This window comes from Coregonus lavaretus (genome assembly GCF_964263955.1).
Source record: "Coregonus lavaretus genome assembly, contig: HAP1_SCAFFOLD_5413, whole genome shotgun sequence".
Lineage (NCBI taxonomy): Eukaryota > Metazoa > Chordata > Actinopteri > Salmoniformes > Salmonidae > Coregonus > Coregonus lavaretus.
Genome location: NW_028160353.1, coordinates 4,642 through 26,248, shown reverse-complemented (window position 1 = coordinate 26,248; position 21,607 = coordinate 4,642). Strand labels below are relative to the sequence as shown.

The 21,607-nt window shown below is 45.5% G+C and overlaps 1 long non-coding RNA gene across 1 annotated transcript in view; it reads right to left on the bottom strand.

Annotated features, from left to right (window-relative positions):
- The window catches only part of LOC311121900, a 35,018-nt gene extending 13,852 nt beyond the window's left edge, over nucleotides 1-21,166 (bottom strand). The window contains exons 1-2 of the long non-coding RNA XR_014612361.1: nucleotides 20,931-21,166; nucleotides 9,095-9,145 (exon numbers count right to left, since the gene is read on the bottom strand). This is a non-coding gene — a long non-coding RNA (uncharacterized lncRNA). The remainder of the gene's footprint in view (nucleotides 1-9,094; nucleotides 9,146-20,930) is intronic.
- Between the last annotated feature and the right edge of the window lie 441 nt (nucleotides 21,167-21,607).

Here is a 21,607-nt window from a genome sequence, read left to right as displayed (position 1 = left end):
AAAAATCCTCATCAATCTACACACAGTACCTAATCATGACAAAGCGAAATGTTTGCTAATGTATAAAAAATAAATACAATTAAAAACGTATTTACAGAAGTATTCACACCCTTTGCTATGAGACTCGAAATTAAGTTCAGGTGCATCCTGTTTCCATTGGTCCTACTTGAGATGTTTCCACAACTTGATTGGAGTCCACCTGTGGTAAATTCAATTGATTGGACATGATTTGGAAAGGCACACACCTGTCTATATAAGGTCCCACAGTTGACAGTGCATGTAGAGCTCCGAGGCAGGATTGTGTCGAGGCACAGATCTGGGGAAGGTGACCAAAACTGTTTTACAGCATTGAAGGTTCCCAAGAACACAGTTTGGAACCACCAAGACTCTTCCTAGAGCTGGCCGCCCGGCCAAACTGAGCAATCGGGGGAAAAGGGCCTTGGTCAAAGAGGTGACCAAGAACCCGATGGTCACTCTGACCGAGCTCCAGAGTTCCTCTGTGGAGATGGGAGAATCTTCCAGAAGGACAACCATCTCTGCAGCACTCCACCAATCAGGCCTTTATGGTAGAGTGGCCAGACAGAAGCCACTCCTCAGTAAAAGACACATGACAGCCCACTTGGAGTTTGCCAAAAGGCACCTAAAGACTCTAATGCCCCCCATCCCTACAGTGAAGCATGGTGGTGGCAGCATCATGCTGTGGGGATGGTTTTCAGCGGCAGGGACTGGGAGACTAGTCAGGATTGAGGGATAGATGAACGGAGCAAAGTGCAGAGAGATCCTTGATGACAACCAGCTCCAGAGCGCTCAGGACCTCCGACTGGGGCGAAGGTTCACCTTCCAACAGGACAATGACCCTAAGCACACAGCCAAGACAACGCAGGAATGGCTTTGGGACAAGTCTCAATGTCCTTGAGTGGCCCAGCCAGAGCCTGGACTTGAACCCGATCTAATATCTCTGGAGAGACCTGAAAATAGCTGTGCAGCGACGTTCCCCATTCAACCTGACAGAGCTCGAGAGGATCTGCAGAGAGGAATGGCAGAAACTCCCCACATTTTTAATTTAAAATTTTAATTTCACCTTTATTTAACCAGGTAAGCCAGTTGAGAACAAGTTCTCATTTACAACTGCGACCTGGCCAAGATAAAGCAAAGCAGTGCGATAAAAACAACACAGTTACATATGGAATAAACAAAACGTTCAGTCAATACCACAATAGAAAATCTGTATACAGTGTGTGCAAATGTAGTAAGTTATGGAATAGGGCAATGAATAGGCCATAGCGCAAAATAATTACAATTTAGTATTAACACTGGAGTGATAGATGTGCAGAAGATGATGTGCAAATAGAGATACTGGGGTGCAAATGAGCAAAATAAACAACAATGTAAATAACAATATGGGGATGAAGTAGTTGGGTGGGCTAATTACAGATGGGCTGTGTACAGGTGCAGTGATCGGTAAGCTTCTCTGACAACTGATGCTTAAAGTTAGTGAGGGAGATAAGTGTCTCCAGCTTCAGAGATTTTTGTAGTTCGTTCCAGTCATTTGCAGCAGAGAACTGGAAGGAACGGCAGCCAAAGGAGGTGTTGGCTTTGGGGATGACCAGTGAGATATACCTGCTGGAGCGCATACTACGGGTGGGTGTTGCTATGGTGACCAGTGAGCTAAGATAAGACAGGGATTTGCCTAGCAGTGATTTATAGATGAGCCAGTGGGTTTGGCGACAAATATGTAGTGAGGACCAGCCAACGAGAGCGTACAGGTCACAATGGTGGGTAGTATATGGGGCTTTGGTGACAAAAACGGATGGCACTGTGATAGACTACATCCAATTTGCTGAGTAGAGTGTTGGAAGCTATTTTGTAAATAACATCGCCGAAGTCAAGGATCGGTAGGATAGTCAGTTTTACGAGGGCATGTTTAGCAAAATAGGAAGCCGATTCTAGATTTAACTTTGGATTGGAGATGCTTAATTGTCACGCCCTGGCTCGGGGGACTCTCGTATGTTGAGCCAGGGTGTTAGTTTCTATGTTTTGCATTTCTATGTTGGCCAGGGTGGCTCCCAATCAGAGACGGCTGTAGCTCGTTGTCTCTGATTGGGAGTCATACTTAGGTAGCCGTTAGGCTTTCATTCTTTGTGGTTTCTTGTTCCGTGTTGGTTCGTGTATGTAACCAGGGACGTCACGTTTTCGTTTTGTTGTTTTTGTTTGTGTGTTCATTCATTTAATAAAATGTTCGCATTCAACGCTGCGCCTTGGTCCTCCTCTGTAGATGACGATCGTGACAGAAGAAACCACCAAAACTGGACCAAGCAGCGTGAAGAGGAGAGAGGAAGGACTTGGGATCAATGGAGTAGGGGTCTCGACTGGGCTAAGCCAAGTGAAGAGCAGAGAGGTTGGAATTGGGAGCAGTGGAGTGAGAGTTGGGCGAGAACCATGGAGGCCTGGTCCACGGGGGAGAGACTAGCCCAGAAAATTTTTAGGGGGGGGCTCACGACGGGGCAGCAGGAGGCCGCGATGGAGCGGTCCAGCGGGTTGGCAGAGGAGGCCGCCAGGTTAAGGGGGCCACTGGTCACTAAGGGGAAGGAAAGTGTGGAGGCACGGCGAGAGGTACTGGGGTGTGTTACCAGTCCGGTCCGGCCCGTTCCTGATCCCCGCGTAGGGCCAGGGGTGTGTGTCCCCAGTGCGGTCCGGTCTGTTCCTGCTCCCCGCATCGAGCCTGTGGTACGCTTCGCCAGCCCGGTCCGGTCCGTTCCTGCTCCCCGCACCAAGTCAGTAGTGCGCTTCGTCAGCCCGGTCCGGCCTGTTCCTGCTCCCCGCACCAAGTCAGTGGTGCGCTTCGGCAGTCCGGCCCGGCCTGTTCCTGCCCCTCGCGCCAAGCCTACGGTGCGCATCGCCAGCCCGGTAAGGCCCGTTGCTGCTCCACGCACCAAGCCTACGGTGCACGTCGCCAGCCCGGCCCGGCCTGTTCCTGCTACTCGCACCAAGCCAGGGGTGCGAGTCGTCAGCCTGGTAAGGCCCGTTCCTCCTCCACGCACCAAGCCAGGGGTGCGTATCGTCAGCCAGGTCCGGCCCGTTGCTGCTCCACGCACCAAGCCAGGGGTGTGCATCGCCAGCCCGGTAAGGCCCGTTGCTGCTCCACGCACCAAGCCTACGGTGCACGTCGCCAGCCCGGCCCGGCCTGTTCCTGCTACTCGCACCAAGCCAGGGGTGCGAGTCGTCAGCCTGGTAAGGCCCGTTCCTCCTCCACGCACCAAGCCAGGGGTGCGTATCGTCAGCCAGGTCCGGCCCGTTGCTGCTCCACGCACCAAGCCAGGGGTGCGCATCGTCAGCCCGGTCCGGTCCATTCCTCCTCCACGCACCAAGTCAGGGGTGCGTTTCGTCAGCCCGGCTCGGGTCGTCCCTGCTCCCCACACCAAGCCAGTGGTGTGCGTCGTCAGTCCGGCAAAGCCCGTGCCTGTTCCACTGGTGCCTGGTTCAGCACGGGTCAGCTGCTTCACGCCGGAGCTAGAGCAATCCGCTCCACCAGTGTGCAGTCCAGCTCCGGTCAGCAGGGCCAGACCGGACCAGGGGTACTTTGGGGGGTTAGAGAACGAGTGGGGATCATGCCCGGAGCCGGATCCGCCGCCAAGGCGGAGTGCCCACCCGGTCCCTCCCCTGTTGTGTTTGGTTGGCGCGGTCGGAGTCCGCGCCTTTAGGGGGGGGTACTGTCACGCCCTGGCTCGGGGGACTCTCGTATGTTGAGCCAGGGTGTTAGTTTCTATGTTTTGCATTTCTATGTTTGCCAGGGTGGCTCCCAATCAGAGACGGCTGTAGCTCGTTGTCTCTGATTGGGAGTCATACTTAGGTAGCCGTTAGGCTTCCATTCTTTGTGGTTTCTTGTTCCGTGTTGGTTCGTGTATGTAACCAGGGACGTCACGTTTTCGTTTTGTTGTTTGTGTGTTCATTCATTTAATAAAATGTTCGCATTCAACGCTGCGCCTTGGTCCTCCTCTGTAGATGACGATCGTGACATTAATGTGAGTCTGGAAGGAGAGTTTACGGTCTAACCAGACACCTAGGTATTTGTAGTTCTAGTCGGGCGGGCGGGTGCAAGCAGCGTTCGATTGAAGAGCATGCATTTAGTTTTACTAGCGTTTAAGAGCAGTTGGAGGCCACGGAAGGAGTGTTGTATGGCATTGAAGCTCATTTGGAGGTTTGTTAACACAGTGTCCAATGAAGGGCCAGATGTATACAAAATGGTGTCGTCTGCGTAGAGGTGGATCTGAGAGTCACCAGCAGCAAGAGCGACATCATTGATATACACAGAGAATAGAGTCGGCCCGAGAATTGAAACCTGTAGCACCCCCATAGAGACTGCCAGAGGTCCAGACAACAGGCCCTCCGATTTGACACATTGAACTCTATCTGAAAAGTAGTTGGTGAACCAGGCGAGGCAGTCAGTTGAGAAACCAAAGCTATTTAGTCTGCCAATAAGAATGCAGTGATTGACAGAGTCAAAAGCCTTGGCCAGGTCGATGAAGACGGCTGCACAGTACTGTATTTTATCAATTGTGGTTATTATATCGTTTAGGACCTTGAGTGTGGCTGAGGAAACCAGCTTCTCTTCTGTCACTATATGTTGCCCTAGAACAGGGTTTCCCAAACTGGGTCCTGGGGCCCTCCCTGGGTTCGATAGAATGAATGCTTCAATCTAGTTGACATCGGTAGAGTTCTCTATGTCATCTCTGCTTCTTTCGCTGAGCAAAGATGTTTAGGGACCGGGGAGAAAATGCAATAACTGTAAAAAACTATAGGAAAGATTTTTTGTGCTAAATTTCCAAATGACATACGTTTGACCGGTTGTAAGGAAATAGAAAGCTGTGAAAATGACCCAACATGTTTCTGATTAGATTTCAGTTCAGCTTGGATGCATATTTTGTGGTTGAAATACTAATCAGCTTTTATGATGCTGACAAAGATAGCACCTCTACAGATGGTATCTAATTGCATTCTTATTCTCTCAAGATGCTGAAAGAAATCATATTTCTCCACTCCTGTTCCCTAGTCAAAATTGTACCTACATTTGGTGTATAATTTTACTGCAAGAAATGCTTAATTCTGCTGGAGTTAATATTAAGGCTATGTGAAAGATTATAGACCTACAGTCAGTGTCCAGATTTCAGTTTCCATTTAACCCATCTAAACAGTAGGCTACAGTTCCCTTGATGTGTCATAGGCCTATTTGAAGTCCCCGTCTTGTGACTGTCAAATTCGTATAGCGCCTCACAATCATGACACATAACACACTGCCATAATCCTCTTTTACCACTTCATCAAATCTTTCCCAAACGTTAATTTCTGGCCCTCCCTTCTCTTTATTTTCAACTCTCCATTTCGCAATTTCTCTCTTATTGAATTAAACTCCGACATTGTCCTTTTTGCCTCTGTAGATCGACGTAAACTTTTTCTGCCCATTCCAGACCCGGCGGCAGAACGTATCAGTTGGACGGGCCTTTGATTTCCATAGGGGGGCACGTTTTTTCACGGGACCTCCTGTGTGTGCACACGCTTGTTCATTCACCATTGTTTAAATGGCTGTAATAGTAAAGACCATAGAGTACCACAGTATGAGTCATAATACCCATAAAACCTAGTGGTCAAATAGGGAAATGGTTCCAATCGTTTTTCCACCATAGATTTTTCCCATAGGGGATTTTAGAAATGTACCTTTATTTAACTAGGCAAGTCAGTTAAGAACAAATTCTTATTTACAATGACGGCCTACACTGGCCAAACCCGGACGACGCTGGGCCAATTGTGCGCCGCCCTATGGGACTCCCAATCACGGCCGGTTGTGATACAGCCTGGAATCGAACCAGTGGGTCTGTAGTGACGCCTCAAGCACTGAGATGCAGTGCCTTAGACCGCTGCGCCACTCGGGAGCCCTTAAAATAAGGGCTGTGTTTTATGTACGCTTACCCTGGTGTGACGTTTTGATTACCGTGTAAATCTCTCTAGGACATCAATATATTCGCCTGTATTTACACCCCCAAAATAAAATGCTAAATAGCTGCTAATGTGGCTATCATGAAGAACTACAAATGCCATGATGATCGGGACGAGACTGCCGAATTCGAGGCAAAGGTAAGAATCTCTGGATTAATTATCTAATGTTAGCTAAATGTAGTAATTAATAAATTGGCTACATTTCTTAAAATTGACAATTCTGTGAACAGTCTTGTGCAAGTTTTAAATTGACACAATACCTGTTAGCAAAGGTGTCAGCTAGAGATGACGTTCTTGAGCTTGCAGGGATTTGTAGTTTTGCATTAGTCTACTTTAATGCTAATTGAAATGTTCGATTCTGCGAGTAAAGAGCAGAATATATTGATAAAAGTTACCTTGCCCAAGAGAGAGATATACATGGTTATGAAAACGTCACGCCAGGGAAAGCCTACACGAAACACAGCCCTTATTTTAACTGTTTCTAAAATCCCCTATGAAAAAAATGAATGGTGTAAAAATGATTGGAACCATTTCCCTGTTTGACTGCTAGGTTTTCTGGGTATTATGACTCATACTGTGGTACTCTATGGTCTTTCCTATTACAGCCATTTAAAAAATGGTGAATGAGCAAGCGTGTTCACACACAGGAGGTCCCGTGAAAAAACGTGCCCCCCTATGGAAATCAAAAGCCTGTCCAACTGATTCGTTCTGCCGCCGGGTCTGGAATGGGCAGAAAAAGTAGACCATGTATCTGATGCTGTCTGGACAGAAATAGTATGACATGCCATACTATTTTGGTCCCTACAGCATCAGATACATGGTCTACACATTCTGAGACAGAGGGGTGCTGTTTTGCTTGCTCGGATGCTTTACCTGAAATGTATGCATCTCTCTGTTGGCGGGCAAGGAGATACGGTAGGGCGGGCCAGGCCCCCTAAGGCCCGCCCATAACGCCAGCCCTGATTTGGTGATTGGCCTGTAGGCTATTGGCACCCATACCATTAGGCCCTAAAGTTTAGGCTTACGCACTAATCCCAGAAAGCCTAAAATATACATATATATATTTTTTTACATTTAAGTCATTTAGCAGACGCTCTTATCCAGAGCGACTTACAAATTGGTGCATTCAACTTAGGATAATGAAAGAAAAACCTAAATTTAGCCTATAGATATAAAATGACAAGAATGATCCAATGATGGATTTTTTAAGGTATTGTTCTCTTTATTAAACTAGCCCTTCATCCACACAATATTTAATGACCCTAAACCCTCCCGCCCCGCAGCTATAACCCCGTTATGAGTCAACCCTCGCATCACTACTGTCTGTCTCACTATTGTCCTTCCCCCTCTCCCTCGTGGTCTCTTTCTCCCTCTTACTCTTAATGTTCCGTTTCCTCAGGGCATAAGAACTCATTTCTCCCTCCCTCCACCGTTCATCAACCAGATTGTTGCTAGTAATTATTTACTAGACACAATGCACTCTCACACTCCCTTTATTTCTCTCTCTCCCTATCTCCGTCTTGTTGCCCTACAGAGATTTGATTGGTCGCTAAAACAGACGGGGTGATCCTATTGGCTCCGGAGACTGAGTGGGCGATCTTATTGGCTGATCAGCCACAGCTATGGCACTCTAACAATGCCCTCACTGTGGGTACAGCTGGCACACACACACACACTTTCAAAAATAGCCCTGTAGCTAGTGACCAGCATTGATAATAGATTTCTGTAGCTAGTGACCAGTATTGATAATAGATTTCTGTAGCTAGTGACCAGCATTGATAATAGATTTCAAATCTGTCTTTCCACCTCTCTGTATCTTTTCTCTGCTAGTCCCTCGCTCTCTCCTTTGCCTATTTACTTATTCTAACTCTTTTCTCCCCTATTCCTTCTCTTTCCCTCTGATCATCCTGTTTTCCCCAGAAATGTCTGTGTGCCAGCTGAATATCACAATGTCGTTCTCTCCATCCACCCAGACCTCTAATAACAGGGTAGAGTAACTGACTGAGACACAGGCCAGGGTTACCCTCAATGACCTGGAGGGAGAGCGAGAGCAGGATTTTGATAAACTCCCATATCTATTGGGTGAAAAACCACAGAGGGCAATCACAGCAGCAAGATTTGTGACCTGTGGCCACAAGAATAGGGCAACCAGTGAAGAACAAACACCATTGTAAATACAACCCATATTTATGTTTATTTATTTTCCCTTTTGAACTTTAACTATTTTCACATCGTTACAACACTGTATATAGACATAATATGACATTTGAAATGTCTCTATTATTTTGGAACTTTTGTGAGTGTAATATTTACTGTTCATTTATTGTTTAATTCACTTTTGTTGATCCATTTCACTTGCTTTGGCAATGTAAACATATGTTTCCCATGCCGATAAAGCCCCTTGAAATGAGAGAGAGAGAGTAAGCCATCCCTAACAACCTCTTCCTAAACAAACATCTGTCAGGGACCAAAAATATTACATTTACATTTTAAATGTTTGTCATTTAGCAGACGCTCTTATACAGAGCAACTTCCATTAGTGACTGAATACACTGCATACTTTTTTCCTAGTACTGGTCCCCCGTGGGAATCGAACCCACAACCCTGGCGTTGCAAGCGCCATGCTCTACCAACTGAGCCATATGGGACCAGGGTCCCCCTTCCTCCATCACTCTCCACCCTCTGTCCTTCCATCCCTCCCTCTCACCATCTCCCAGTGTGACTAGTGGGAGAGAGAGCAGGCCACCAGATGGACTGGTTTTAACTCTCATATCTTAGATGACATCACACATTTTAACACTTTACAGGGCAGAGCAGTGACATCACTGGTGAATGATACAGAACAATAGGCCCAACCTATAACCCTGCCTACAAACAAGGAAGTAAAACAAATACATTTTAGACAGGACTGGTGAGATGAGGGGGAGGGGGACACTTCAGGGGAGACACTCCCAGTCAAAACACACTAAACCCACACACATCGCTGTGAAAGACAGACATCAATGGAACAGTGTGCCAGACGGAACAGTGAAAGAAAACGAGAGAAAAGGGAAGGGAGGGTAGATCACAGGAACACAGAACGCTGGTGTGTGTGTCATCCTACCTGGTAGCTGACTTGACAAGTCCCCTTTGGGCTCTTTTTGGAGGGAACCGTCTGGGGAAAGAAAGATCACTATCAGGTATACAGTAGGTAATCAGTTCTGTGTCTTTACCAAGCTAATCAACTCCAGGCCTGGACAAGATACAGTATTTCAGGGACTGGTTCAGACCTGGAACACCAGCAGTGTATTCATTAGGAACAACATAAACTCAAGTTTTTGTTTTAAAACGTTTTCTATTGCTAAATGTTTAGCAACATGTTGCACTGCTGAATAGGCTTCACCCCAGGTGAGTGAACACCTGGCCTAACATGAATCAATCCATTAACTAGTGCCAGTAAGAGCCCTTCTGACCTGTGGAAGATAGCTAACATGCTAATGTGCTAGCTAGCTAACCAAGACGCCACTAAACACACGTGCTGTGAACATCAACAACCCTCTGGGCTGACGAATCACTAGCACATCATTCCCTGTGTGTGTGTGTGTGTCTGAACACATGCTCTCTCTGACACACACTTCCTGTGGACGCTGTGTCCTCACCGCTGAGTGTTGGGTGATGGGATACATGAAGGGAGCAGTGAATCGCAGTGTGTTAACACACACACATTTTTATTTCTTTCCCCAGACTCCATTCATGGAATTTCTCCCTACGACAGACAGACGCTATAATGAAAAGACTAAACCTTAACATACAGTACATCCTTGGAGTACCAGCTAGAGTCACAGTTATCTAACTGCATAACACCACAGTTCTAATAGTATGAAGATAAAAACAACAGATAGCCCACACAAACATGCACTGACGCACACACAAACAAACGCACACACGTGGTGTGGAGGTGTCTCAGGTCCCAGAGAGAGAAACCAAGAGGTTTGTCAGGATCAGAAGTGGGCTAATCTATTGAGATACACACTCTCCCCAAACACACACTTGAAGTGAAGTGAAGAGCGCGAGGCCAACCTAGTGCTACGTCATCCATTTACTGACAGCCTAACATAGACATAGGCCTACACACACACAGGAACAGGAACAGTCATAAAGGAAATGACAAAGCAGAACTAAGAGCACAGTCAGAAGTCAGAACGGTAGCCCACTCCCCTCTAAAACACCCTAGAACTCGCTCTACCTCTGACCTTCTAAACAGTCGGTATGATTCAGGATGGTGTCACCGTCCGTCTGGTACACACAGCTTTTCTCTGTTACTCACTCTCTCTTTACTGGGGCTATAGACAGCACATTACGGACGAGCGAACCTGCAAACGAACACACACGTTTTATAGGCCTCGTTCCCCCTCGACTTCTCTGCAGGGCTACTCATCACTGCGACTCACCCACATACACCAGTCACATACACACAGTCACATACACACAGTCACACACACTGAACCCCTCTCAATTCAGCATACCAATGCTATTGATCACGATAGATAGAAGGATAAAGAACAGAGAGAAAGAGAGTGAGACAGCACTTTAAATCTCACCAGTGGCCTAGAGACAAAGAAAGAGCATAATGGTCCATGAGGACTTGTCCTACTTTACCTCTCTCTTGTTCTGGTGTCACTTTAAAATAGGAGCAGTCTCCATGCAATAGTTCTCTCTGTCTCCATGCAACCAACCAATCAATCTGGAGTCTTTCGCTATTCAATTAAAAACATTTCAATCAAGCTTCATTAGCATGACTGAGTCTGACAAATACAATGTTTGGTGAAGCAAGACACAATTCTAGACAAAACTTAGTGTATGGAACAATCAGAGGGGTGTTTTTTAAGCTAGTGTGTTGAATGAATTGAATCCAGTATAAACAGGAAACCTGCATACAATGTGGATTAAGAGATGACGCCTGAGTTCAGACAGTGGAGTGCTGTGGCCAGCACACACCATGTGTGTGTATGGGGCGAGGTTTGGGGTAAATCGATCTGACACTCAGACATGTGTTAGCACAGGGGAGTTCACCCCAAAGTCACTGCTCCTCTACACACACACACACAGCTCTGGAAAGAGAAAGTCTGATAGAGAGGGAGAGGAAAGAGATGAACATGGAGAAGAGAGAGAGAGCACTAGTGTATGTACTGTGTACCGGACTGTCCTGACTAACAGCATTAGAGTGTGATTTAGAGTGTGTGTGTTCTGAGTTTAGGTGAAAGTGTTAGGTGAGTTTAGGTGAAAGTGTTAGGTGAGTTTAGGTGAAAGTGTTAGGTGAGTTTAGGTGAAAGTGTTAGGTGAGTTTAGGTGAAAGTGTTAGGTGAGTTTAGGTGAAAGTGAATTATATTATACACCGACCTATCCTCTAATCTAACCATTCCCTGGGATTACAGCCTTTAGTTGCACACGGTTATATTTAACACTTACATTTTAGTATTTTAGTAGACACTCTTATCCAGACTTACAGGAGCAATTATGGTTAAGTGCCTTGCTCAAGGACAAATCAACAGATTTTTTACCTAGTCAGCTTGGGGATTCGAACCAGCAACCTTTTGTTTACTGGCCCAATGCTCTTAACCGCTAGGCTACCTGCCGCCTTTAACAGACACACACAAACACTTAAATCACACTAATGCTCGCAAGCAAGCACACACACTAAGAGGGATGTTTGATATTGGTTGTCAGCCCTACCCTCTGAGGCAGCGAGAGAGGGAGAGAAAAAGGAGAGAGTGAAAGGAGAGCGAGAGAGAAAATGTCAAAGTAATAAAGAGAGATGTTTCCTGTGTTTATCACAATGTTGATATCAAAGAACACACACACAGCCTACACTTTCACAGAACAAGGACTGTGTGTGTGTGTGGCGCTAGTCTGTTCCCATGGTATAACTGATGTCTGCCTCATACCTGCACTGCACATTCCTGTGTGGCCCACTGCAGCTGTACTGACCTCCCTTACAGACATTAACACACACACGCTATTGCGTCACCACCCATGAACAAGATAAGGAAGCAGGTCAGCTGATAAAGTGTGATATTGGGTGTGTACAGTCTGATTAAGCAGAGAGAAACAGAAGCAGATTTAGATCCTCAGGCTATTACCATGCCAGCAGGTGTCAATGTATTTAAATTCCTCTGTTCATTAATCTATATCAATCATTTAAGCAACCAATCAATAAATTCCATTTTGTGTAGCATCATTCAAGTTTTTCGTTTGTGGTAGTTAGTGTGAATTCTGCAGTCTTCTAAATTGGCATCGCACACACACGACACACACAGACCTTCTTTCTCTCACCAAAAGGAGGTCGTCCCACTTTCTTTCACTAACTTCTCTGGTGTGATTGTTCATTATTGTGGGCTTGGGGAGAATTTGAGCTCTGGTTCAGTCTCTCATGCTGGGAGAAGAGAGAGAGCGAGATGCAGTTCCTTATAGTTATGTTGTTATGCTATCATCATGTTAGTATAATGTTATTACCATGTTATAGTTGTGTTATAGGCTAAATACGGTAAAGGTGAATTATATGTCACTTTTGATAATCATATTATAGTCACCCTGTCATGTTATAATCATATTATAGTCACCCTGTCATGTTATAATCATATTATAGTCACCCTGTCATGTTATAATCATGTTATAGTCACCCTGTCATGTTATAATCATAATATAGTCACCCTGTCATGTTATAATCATGTTATAGTCACCCTGTCATGTTATAATCATATTATATAGTCATAGCCATGGGTAGGGTTAGCTATGTAGTGAGAGACAACTCATAGTCCTGGTTGTAGTTTTGCTCCTATAGCTCAGTGTAAAGGTAAGTGGGTGTGCTGAGCTCACAACGTCTGAAACAAGAGAGAGAGAGATAATGACAGAGTGACAGAGATAGAGAGAGTGAGACAGAGTCAGAAATGAGCGAGAGAAGAAGAATGAGACAGGATGAGACAAACAGAGAGAAGACATGACAGACCGAGAGGGGGAGAGTAAGGATAAAAACATACCCGATGGCTAGGCACTACTAAGCAGGCAGGTGCTGAACCTGTACATGTTGGAACATAGCTAGGAGGTGTTCTACAGGGAGGAAGTGAGAGGGAAAACAAAGGGGAGGGGCCTAACAATGTAACACTCCAACTAACACATCACAAACTACAGCCTAGGTCTATTTAGTCTGCAGCAGGGATGTCCATCTCTAGACCTGTAGTGAGAAGGCTTAAGTAGGCCTACTGTACACTGAGTATACAAAACATTAAGAACAACTGCTCTTTCCATTACATAGACTGACCAGGTGAATTCCTGGTTTAAAAAAAATATGATTCCTTATTGATGTCACTTGTTAAATCCACTTCAAATCAGTGTAGATGAAGGGGAGGAGAAAAAAAGTATTTAGTCAGCCACCAATTGTGCAAGTTCTCCCACTTAAAAAGATGAGAGAGGCCTGTAATTTTCATCATAGGTACACGTCAACTATGACAGACAAAATGAGAGAAAAAATTCCAGAAAATCACATTGTAGGATTTTTAATGAATTTATTTGCAAATTATGGTGGAAAATATGTATTTGGTCAATAACAAAAGTTTCTCAATGCTTTGTTATATACCCTTTGTTGGCAATGATACAGGTCAAACGTTTTCTGTAAGTCTTCACAAGGTTTTCACACACTGTTGCTGGTGTTTTGGCCCATTCCTACATGCAGATCTCCTCTAGAGCAGTGATGTTTTGGGGCTGTCGCTGGGCAACACGGACTTTCAACTCCCTCCAAAGATTTTCTATGGGGTTGAGATCTGGAGACTGGCTAGGCCACTCCAGGACCTTGAAATGCTTCTTACGAAGCCACTCCTTCGTTGCCTGGGTGGTGTGTTTGGGATCATTGTCATGCTGAAAGACCCAGCCACATTTCATCTTCAATGCCCTTGTTGATGGAAGGAGGTTTTCACTCAAAATCTCACGATACATGGCCCCATTAATTCTTTCCTTTACACGGATCAGTCGTCCTGGTCCCTTTGCAGAAAAACAGCCCCAAAGCATGATGTTTCCACCCCATGCTTCACAGTAGGTATGGTGTTCTTTGGATGCAACTCAGCATTCTTTGTCCTCCAAACACGACGAGTTGAGTTTTTACCAAAAAGTTCTATTTTGGTTTCATCTGACCATATGACATTCTCCCAATCCTCTTCTGGATCATCCAAATGCACTCTAGCAAACTTCAGATGGGCCTGGACATGTACTGGCTTAAGCAGGGGGACACGTCTGGCACTGCAGGATTTGAGTCCCTGGCGGCGTAGTGTGTTACTGATGGTAGGCTTTGTTAATTTGGTCCCAGCTCTCTGCAGGTCATTCACTAGGTCCCCCCGTGTGGTTCTGGGATTTTTGTTCACCATTCTTGTGATCATTTTGACCCCACGGGGTGAGATCTTGCGTGTCTTCCATTTCCTAATAATTGCTCCCACAGATGATTTCTTCAAACCAAGCTGCTTACCTATTGCAGATTCAGTCTTCCCAGCCTGGTGCAGGTCTACAATTTGGTTTCTGATGTCCTTTGACAGCTCTTTGGTCTTGGCCATAGTGGAGTTTGGAGTGTGACTGTTTGAGGTTGTGGACAGGTGTCTTTTATACTGATAACAAGTTCAAACAGGTGCCATTAATACAGGTAACGAGTGGAGGACAGAGGAGCCTCTTAAAGAAGAAGTTACAGGTCTGTGAGAGCCAGAAATCTTGCTTGTTTGTAGGTGACCAAATACTTATTTTCCACCATCATTTGCAAATAAATTCATTAAAAATCCTACAATGTGATTTTCTGGAAATGTTTTTCTCAATTTGTCTGTCATAGTTGACATGTACCTATGATGAAAATTACAGGCCTCTCTCATCTTTTTAAGTGGGAGAACTTGCACAATTGGTGGCTGACTAAATACTTTTTTCCCCCACTGTAGGTTAAATATGCATTTTTATGCCTTGAGACAATTGAGACATGGATTGTGTATGTGTGCCTATCAGAGGGTGAATGGGCAACACAAAATATTTAATTGCCTTTGAACGGGGTATGGTAGTAGGTGCCAGGCGCACCAGTTTGTGTCAAGAACTGCAACGCTTGCTGGGTTTTTCACGCTCAACAGTTTCCCATGTGTATCAAAAATGGTCCACCACCCAAAGGACATTCAGCCAACTTGACAGAACTGTGGGAAGCATTGGCGTCAACATGGGACAGCATCCCTGTGGAACGCTTTCGACACCTTGTAGAGTACATTCCCTGACGGGAGTGAAACTCAATATTAGGAATGTGTTCCAAATGTTTTGTATACTCAGAGTATATTATGAACTCAGGTGAGGACTTCGAAATTGTACACACAGTTCCTTGTTTCACTTCGCTTGAAGTAGTCTATCTCTGTTCCCGTAGTGTTGATGCTAGTATCGCTGCGTATTACAGAGATGATTGCAGTGCTGACTGTAGAGTGAGAGGGCTTGAGTCTTCTCCAGCTCCAATGTGCATGCATCCACACACACACACAGACGCACACACACAAAGACACACACACACACACGACTCAACCTGAGCTCAGCTGTCAATCAGAGCTTGGTTGCCTGCAGTGATAACAGGGCACAGCTCTGCTGGTTTCCAAGCACTCTTAGTTGGGGGGTCAAAACACTGCAATGACACCCTATAATAATAACCCATAATAATCCAGCCACAAAGGATGACACTAGACACTGATCTAATGTCAGCTTTGAGTTGGGGAAAGCTTTAGGGAAGGTAAGCTGATCCTAGATCTGTGCCTACGGGCAACTTCTACTAGAGAGAGCCAAAACACCTAGGACAGACAAACAGCTGAAGGAAGCAAAAATTAACATTTTAATCAATCTCACCAGGAAGTTTCTACAACTCAAAATAAATAGGGGGTAGGGTGTGGGAAAGGTTAGGGTTTGGGTAGACAATTGGTTTAGGTTACGGGGAAGTGTTTGGGTAAAGGTTTGGTTAATGGATTAAGGTTAGGGTTTAGCCTAGTGCAGGGGTATTCAACTCTTACCCTATGAGGTCCGGAGCCTGCTGGTTTTCTGTTCTACCTGATAATTAATTTCACCCACCTGGTGGTGTCCCATGTCTAAATCAGTCCCTGATTAGAGGGGAACAATGAAAAAATGCAGTGGAACTGGCTTCGAGGTCCAGAGTTGAGTTTGAGGGGCCTAGTGGTTAAAATTGGATGTGGTTGTAGACTGTAGAGTGGGACTGTCTATCATGTCTCCCTCAGAGCAGGAAGACTGGATCCATCTGCACAGAGGAACTAACTGCAGTCATAATGAGGATACAGCACTTCCCATGTGAGCTAACAGCGCCGGAGAAGATGGCTGCCGTTTTACAGCCCTCTAACCAATTGTACTATTATGTGTGTTTTTCCGCGTTATTTGTAATTGATTTTGTACATAATGTTTCTGCCATCGTCTCTTATAACCAAAAAGAGCTTCTGGATATCAGGACAGCGATTACTCACCTCGTATTGGACGAAGATTTTTTTCTTCAACGAGGTGGCCGCGAAGGATATCATACAGACACCCGACAAGGCCCAAATCCCCGTCATTCGCGTGAGGAAGAGACGGAGATATCGTGGACGTAGATCGGGGTGCCTTGTAAGGATCCGACGGCGAGCGAGTAAACTGCCTCTTCCATCAATCCTATTAGCCAACGTTCAATCATTTGAAAATAAATTGGATGATTTAAGACTACGGTTATCCTACCAACGGGACATTAAAAACTGTAATATCTTATGTTTCACCGAGTCGTGGCTGAACGACGACATTGATAACATACAGCTAGCGGGCTATACGCTACATCGGCAGGATAGAACGGCTGACTCCGGTAAGACAAGGGGTGGCGGTCTGTGTATATTTGTAAACAACAGCTGGTGCACAAAATCAAATACTAAGGAAATCTCGAGGTTTTGCTCGCCTGAGGTAGAGTATCTTATGATAAGCTGTAGACCACACTATTTACCAAGAGAGTTTTCATCTATATTTTTCATAGCTGTCTATTTACCACCACAAACCAATGCTGGCATTAAGATTGCACTGAATGAGTTGTACAAGGCCATAAATCAACAGGAAAACGCTCATCCAGATGCAGCGCTCCTAGTGGCCGGGGACTTTAATGCAGGGAAACTTAAATCCGTTCTACCTAATTTCTACCAGCATGTTAAATGTGCAACCAGAGGAAAAACAACTCTAGACCACCTTTACTCCACACACAGAGACACATACAAAGCTCTCCCTCGCCCTCCATTTGGCAAATCTGACCATAACTCTATCCTCCTGATTCCTGCTTATAAGCAAAAACTAAAGCAGGAAGCACCAGTGACTCGGTTAATAAAAAAGGGGTCAGATGACGCAGATGCTAAGCTACAGGACTGTTTTGCTAGCACAGACTGGAACATGTTCCGGGATTCTTCAGACAGCATTGAGGAGTACACCACATACCCCAACCATATACCCCAACCAGAAGCCATGGATTACAGGAAACATCCGCACTGAGCTAAAGGGTAGAGCTGCCGCTTTCAAGGAACGGGACTCTAACCCGGACGCTTATAAGAAATCCCGCTATGCCCTCCGACGAACCATCAAACAGGCAAAGAGTCAATACAGGACTAAGATTGAATCGTACTACACTGGCTCTGACGCTCGTCGGATGTGGCAGGGCTTGAAAACTATTACAGACTACAAAGGGAAGCACAGCCGTGAGCTGCCCAGTGACACAAGCCTACCAGACGAGCTAAACCACTTCTATGCTCGCTTCGAGGCAAGCAACACTGAAGCATGCATGAGAGCACCAGCTGTTCCGGATGACTATGTGATCACGCTCTCCGTAGCCGATGTGAGTAAGACTTTTAAGCAGGTCAACATTCACAAGGCCGCAGGGCCAGACGGATTACCAGGACGTGTACTCCGAGCATGTGCTGACCAACTGGCAAGTGTCTTCACTGACATTTTCAACATGTCCCCTGACTGAGTCTGTAATACCAACATGTTTCAAGCAGACCACCATAGTCCCCGTGCCCAAGGACTCTAAGATAACCTGCCTAAATGACTACCGACCCGTAGCACTGACATCTGTAGCCATGAAGTGCTTTGAAAGGCTGGTCATGGCTCACATCAACAGCATTATCCCAGAAACCCTAGACCCACTCCAATTTGCATACCGCCCCAACAGATCCACAGATGATGCAATCTCTATTGCACTCCACACTGCCCTTTCCCACCTGGACAAGAGGAACACCTACGTGAGAATGCTATTCATTGACTACAGCTCAGCATTCAACACCATAGTGCCCTCTAAGCTCATCACTAAGCTAAGGATCCTGGGACTAAACACCTCCCTCTGCAACTGGATCCTGGACTTCCTGATGGGCCGCCCCCAGGTGGTAAGGGTAGGTAACAACACATCTGCCACACTGATCCTCAACATGGGGGCCCCTCAGGGGTGCGTGCTCAGTCCCCTCCTGTACTCTCTGTTCACCCATGACTGCATGGCCAGGCACGACTCCAACACCATCATTAATTTTGCCGACGACACAACAGTGGTAGGCCTGATCACCGACAACGATGAGACAGCCTATAGGGAGGAGGTCAGAGACCTGGCCGTGTGGTGCCAGGACAACAACCTCTCCCTCAACGTGACCAAGACAAAGGAGATGATTGTGGACTACAGGGAAAAAAAGCGGACTGAGCACGCCCCCATTCTCATCGACGGGGCTGTAGTGGAACAGGTTGAGAGCTTCAAGTTCCTTGGTGTCCACATCACCAATGAACTATCATGGTCCAAACACACCAAGACAGTCGTGAAGAGGGCACGACAAAGCCTATTCCCCCTCAGGAGACTGAAAAGATTTGGCATGGGTCCTCAGATCCTCAAAAAATTATACAGCTGCACCATCGAGAGCATCCTGACTGGTTGCATCACCGCCTGGTATGGCAACTGCTTGGCCTCAATTGCCAATCTAATTAATAGATGTTTTACAATGGGGGTTTAGTGCAATACAGTAGCCATTGTAGGCCTATAATGCACCACCAATACATAGAACCCATCTATGATATCATAAAGCGATAATGATAAGTACTATGTCCCATTTGATTTTCAGCATATGGTTGTTGTATCTTAATCATACTACTATGAGGAATTGCTACATTTTAAATTTTAGTAGATGTTCTTATCCAGAGCGACCTATAGTTAGTGCATTCATATTAAGATAGCTAGGTGGGACAACCACATATCACAGTCAGTACATTTTTCCTCAACGTAGCTATCAGCAAAGTCAGAGCATGTAAGAGAGAAAAAAGTCAGGAGCAAGTGTTAGTTCACAAAAGGCTTGGTGTGTATTCATTACGAAAACAGTTTACCGTTTAAGAACCAAACAGAAGCAAACAGAACAGGAGTTTTTATTGGACAAATTCAGGTACATCCCTCATCATTTCGTCCGTCTGCTTGTTTAAGAAACGTTTTGCAACCGAATCGGCTGAATGAATATACCCCTGGGGTGTATTCATTAGTCGGATACCGTTGCACAACATTTGGTCTGTTAAAAAATGTTTTGCAACGGAAACCGTTTACTCCAAACAGAAAACGTTTTGCAACAGAGAACAGTTTCTATTGGACGAATTCAGGTAGGTCCCTCTCCGTTTCGTTCAGTTTGCGCTGTTTTTTTCCCGTTTGGTTCCTACAGTAAACGATTTCCATTGCAAAACGTTTTGTCACAGACCAAACGCTTTGCAACGGAATCTGACTAAAAAATACACCCCAGATAATAAACACGACCCAAAATGAGCTCATTATTCAAGCCACAGAAATCCTCCTTAAGTCTAGAATCCAGAAATTGAATAATGGAATGGAAATTGAAGAATGTCAGATATCCACGGGCGAGCTGTTATTCATCTACTGATCAGGATAGGCCCAGAAATGATGATTGCACATCGCTCACTCAGCTAGCTAGCATGACTAACGTTAGCCGAGAAAATGGCTATGATCATATTTAATCTACCATGCAATCACACATTGTGCAGTCACTACTACTCATTTAGCAAATCATATGTTATCTACTAAATTGCATAAAATGCATGCATCATATGCCTTATTGGGCCATAGGGTAACCTTATAACTAGCTAGCTAACCTAGCCACAGTCCAGACAGAGCAATGTATGCCACGCCACGGTATTGTTTACATAGCACGCTCGATTGTTTCCTATTTTGACAGCACTGAAACGATTAGCACGTTACACATGTTTTAGTTAACAATCAACTTTTTCAGCTGTTTCCATGAAATCTGTCTCTAACTTTATAGCTAGCAATCTGACAGTGAGCTGTTTGTGATTTCCCAGTCCCTTGGTTACCTAGTTAGCTGGCTGGTTAGCAACTATCTAACTAGCGGTTAGTTTGATAGCTCGCGCACCTAATGTCGTTGTTATTTAGCTATTTTTATAAACGTCAATGGTAGTAACTAAGTCTATTAGCTAGCTATCTAATGTAGCCATTTTCTTTGTATATACCAAACGTAAGCGCGATAGCTAGCTAGCTAATTTCGGGGTGAGTCGGTTATAAAGCTAACCAAGCTAACGTTAGTTAGCATGAGTCTGTAGACTGAGTTGGGCTGCTCTCATACGCGAGCTCTCATACCTGGATGACATGGTTAGTTATATTTTAATCACTGTAACAAATGCACGACAGCTCTCACCATTATTTCTGCATAACAGCCACCCATTTATGATCCATTGTTGCTTCTACAAATGAGTAAGGACCCCTGGGCGAATGTTTAGTTGAAAACATCCCCCACCCCACCAATGTGCCGAAACCGAAAACACAGTGCTCAATCGGGAACAATGTCCCCCCCATGTCGCCTTGATGGGACGGCTCTTACCATCCGACCTCCCCTGTTCGTTTACGAACTTACCAGATTTAAAGAACGCCGCTACATCGGCTGCGTCCTTTGACGTCTCTTCAGCTCCTTCCCCAGAGCTCATGATGGTGGCCACCAACAACCGCAATCCCAACTAAATTCCCAATGTGGTGGAAGACAAAAATCTGTTCGTTCCTCGGAAAAGCGTCGGCAAGAGACACATGGACAGACAGAATCGTTCCTAGATGCTAGTGCCATAAGCAAACCTCCATCTTGGGAAATGCACAGCCGGGCGGCCGCCGGGTTACTGCTCCGAGTCGAGCCGAAAAGAGAGTCGTTGTAGACGTGAGGAGGGGGGCAGAGGGGCTGGGTCTCTGTTCCGTTACTCTCCGGAAGCGTTCGGAAACGGGCAGACAGAGGACGAGCAAGCTCGGGTTGACCGGCAACGACTGTCTAGGAGTCATTCATGAGCATGACAGTGATTTGTGCCTTTTTAAAATGCAGCATCATACTGTCTGTATTTCTGTATTTTGAAAGTTATATCAAAGATTTTTATAACTAACCCAAGATAGACCACAGTCTTTCGTTTCCAATGGGAACAAATTAGTCATAGTGGGCAGAAGCAAGGAGCCAAGCACAAGCTAGCAAGATCCTATTGGCCATTCTAGCAAATATTTGCATATTTCCGTTAGGGAACGCCTACTCTGCGAAGTGCACGTATGCAGTAACTC